General features: G+C 46.8%; 1 pseudogene; it reads left to right on the top strand.

Moving 5' to 3' along the window:
• Nucleotides 1–2,070: 2,070 nt before the first annotated feature.
• LOC103262266 lies at nt 2,071–3,443 on the top strand (annotated as a pseudogene).
• The last annotated feature ends 5 nt before the right edge of the window (nt 3,444–3,448 follow it).

Below are 3,448 nucleotides of genomic sequence, written 5' to 3'. Positions count from 1 at the left end.
CAACTCCTCTTTGACAAAGCCAACAACAACAACCACTGGGGAGAGGAGAACCAATTCAGTAAATGCTGGGAAAACTGACTGATCACATGCAGAAGATTAAAACAAGACCACTACCTATCACCACAAACAAAAATCAACTTTAATTAGACTAAAGACCAAAACATAAAACCTCAAATTATGAAAACCTTAGAAAATGCAGGAGACACCCTTATGGAAATTGGAACTGGCAACCAATTCGTGATCAAAACCCTAATTGCCCATGCCATAAGAGATAAGATAAACAAGTGGGACATCATCAAACTGACAAGCTTCTGTAAAGTCATCAAGAAATCATCAAGAGATCAGGGAGACAGCCTACACACTGGGGAAAAATATTTGCCAACCGTATGCCTGGCAAACACATCTATGATCTACAAGGAACTCAAACATGTTGAAAAGGAAAAAGAAAGCAAACAGCCACATTACAAAGTGGAAAAATGGCATGAATAGACACTTCTCAAAAGAAGACATACGGGCATGCAACAGACAAATGAAAAAGTGCTCAACCTCACTAATCATCGGAGAAATGCATATTAAAACCACACTGAGATACCACCTAACTCCAGTCAGGATGGTTATCCTCATTAACTCAAAAAAACAGCAGATGCCTTGAGAGGATGTGGGGAAAAGGGAACATTTCTACACTGCTGGTGGGAGTGTAAACTAGTACAACCTCTTTGGAAAACAGTTTTGCGATTCCTAAAAGGTCTAAAACTTGCCTATGACCCCACAATTTCCCTACTGGGAATATACCCAGGGGAATCCAAATCACTCTATGACAAAGATACCTGCACATGTGTGTATATTGCAGCATTGTTCACAATAACCAAAACATGAAACCAACCATGCTGCCCATTGAAAGAGGACTGGATTTAATAAGTGGTAAGTATACACAATGGAATATTATGCAGTCATAAAAAGGACAAAATTATGAACTTCACAGCAACTTGTATGGACTTAGAGTCCATAATCCTGAGTGATCAATCACAAAAACAAAGAACTGAGTATCACATGTTTTAACTCATAACCAAACCTTGAACAATAATTGTAATACTATAAGAAAAGGATTGGTACTAGTGGGAAACTGCCTGGGGTGGGGAGTGACAGGATTGACAATAGTGGGAATCGTCAGGGGAGGGAGGGGACACCTCATCAACAAGGAAACCTGCATAATGAACATTTGTATAGTTAATCCTGAATTGTACCCAACGTCTTTAAAATAAAAAATTTAAAATTAAAAGAGTATAATGTCTATTTTATCATCTTTCTTGAGCATTGATGGGGACCTGAAATAATACAATTATTTCAAAGATTAGCTTATAGACTATCGCTAACCTGTGCTTAGTGTCAGGCACAACCCATTGTCTTTCATGTTTCAGTGTACTTTCTCTATCTCTAGATTCCTTATAGCACAAGATGACACTGACAGACAATGGAGGTGGGAGCATTTTCCCCTCCCAATAGATCTTAAACTAAAAATATGGGTAAACACCTCTGTCCAGCATCAGTTTCACCAGCGTCCTGTTCATTGTAGCTACAGCAACTTCATCCAGGCCAATCACCTGGGCTTGAAGATGAAAGATTAATTTTTTCATAACTCCTCCACCTGATAATAATGGTCCTACACAAAAACTCCAAGAGTCCACTCCAGAGGATCCACCGCTCCCTGGACCTTTGCTAGGTTTCCATCAGGACTCGGAGATTTCTATCATGACCAGCACTCTACTGTGGCAGCATTTCAAGACGTGTGGGTTAACTTACACTCTCCCCTTCTGCTTGGAACCTGGACCCAACCAGGCCCTCCCAAAAAATCCCTGGTATTTAAAAATTAACACTTATGCTAAATGTACAAAAGACGCTGTTAATTACCTCCATGCATGCCAAGGTATCAGGTCTCTATACCTCAACAGTGGCAGAGCACCAATTTCCACCAAAAAGCAATAGCACTGGCTCCCCAGGAGTGTGCTCTTGCCAGAAGTTTAATCAAACTATGCACTTCCGGTGACAACCACATGCCCCAAGGCCTCCAAGATGAGCTACACGTTGGACTCGCTGGGCAACCCGCCTGCCTACCTGCAGTGGCCGAGGCCTGCTAGAGTTTTTGCCACGTCAGTCGCTTGCGGTCCAGCGGCTTCCGCTCGCAGTGGTGGTCCCGTGGCTCGCCCAGCACTGTTTCTGCCTCCTACAAGCACAGCACGATCGTCCTGCGCCTCGCCTGCAGCTCGGCCATGCTCAGCTCTGCCGAGAGGAGCCTCAACTTTGGCCCGTTCTCTGCCCTGCTCAACCGCGGCAGTCCGGTCCGGTGGCGACTGCAAGCTGTCCCGCTTCAACGAGAAAGAGCAGCGGTAGGGGCTGAACGACTGCTTCCCCGGCTACACCGATAAGGTGCACTATCTGGAGCAGCAGAACAAGGAGATCGAGACGGAGTTTCATGCGCTGCGGCAGAAGCAGGCTTTGCACGCTCAGCTGGGAGACGAGTACAACCAGGAGATCTGTGAGCTGCGTGCCACCCTCGAGATGGTGAACCATGAGAAGGCGCAGGTGCAGCTGGACTTGGACCACCTAGAGAAGGAAGTCCACTGGCTCAAGGAGGGCATGGAGAAGGCGTGGCTGCACGACGACACTATGGCACCCATCTGCGCACTGCGCACTGACATTGAGGAGCCGTCGCTGGCCAAGGTGGAGCTGGACAAGAAGATGCCGTCGCTGCAGGACGAGGTGGCCTTCCTGTGGAGCAATCGTGAAGAGGAGGTGACCGACCTGTTGTCCCAGATCCAGACGTTGCACACCACGTTGGAGCGACAACGACTGCTGAAGACAGACATCTCGTTGGCACTGAAGGAGATCCGCTCCCAGCTAGAGTGCTACTCCGACCAGAATATGCACCAGGCCGAAGAGTGGTTCAAATGCTGTTATGCCAAGCTCACCAAGGCAGCTGAACAGAACAAGGAGGTCATCTGCTCCACCAAAGAGGAGATTGCTGAGTACCGGTGCCACCTGCAGTCCAAGAGCATCGAGCTGGAGTTGGTGCATGACACCAAGAAGTCCTTGGAGCGTCAGCTCAGTGACATCAAGGATGGCCACTATCATGACCTCAGCAGCTACCAGGACACCATCCAGCAGTTGGTAATGAGCTTCGGGACACAAAGTGGGAAATGGCTCATCATCTGCAAGAATACCAGGATCTTCCCAACATCAGGATGGCTCTGGATATCGAGATCGTTAGGTACAGAAAACTTTTAGAGGGTGAAGAGACCCAATTTAGTACATTTTCAAGAAGCATCACTGGGTCACTGTCTACACACCGACGGCCCTCAGTCACAATATCCAGTAAGATTCAGAAAACCAAGGTCGAGGTGCCGAAGTTAAAGGTCCAATACCAATTTGTAGGGGAGATCATAGAGGAAAC

Source organism: Carlito syrichta, unplaced genomic scaffold (assembly GCF_000164805.1).
Source record: "Carlito syrichta isolate Samal-C Ts95f unplaced genomic scaffold, Tarsius_syrichta-2.0.1 Scaffold17419, whole genome shotgun sequence".
Classification (NCBI taxonomy): domain Eukaryota; kingdom Metazoa; phylum Chordata; class Mammalia; order Primates; family Tarsiidae; genus Carlito; species Carlito syrichta.
This window is presented reverse-complemented; position numbering and strand designations above follow the sequence as displayed.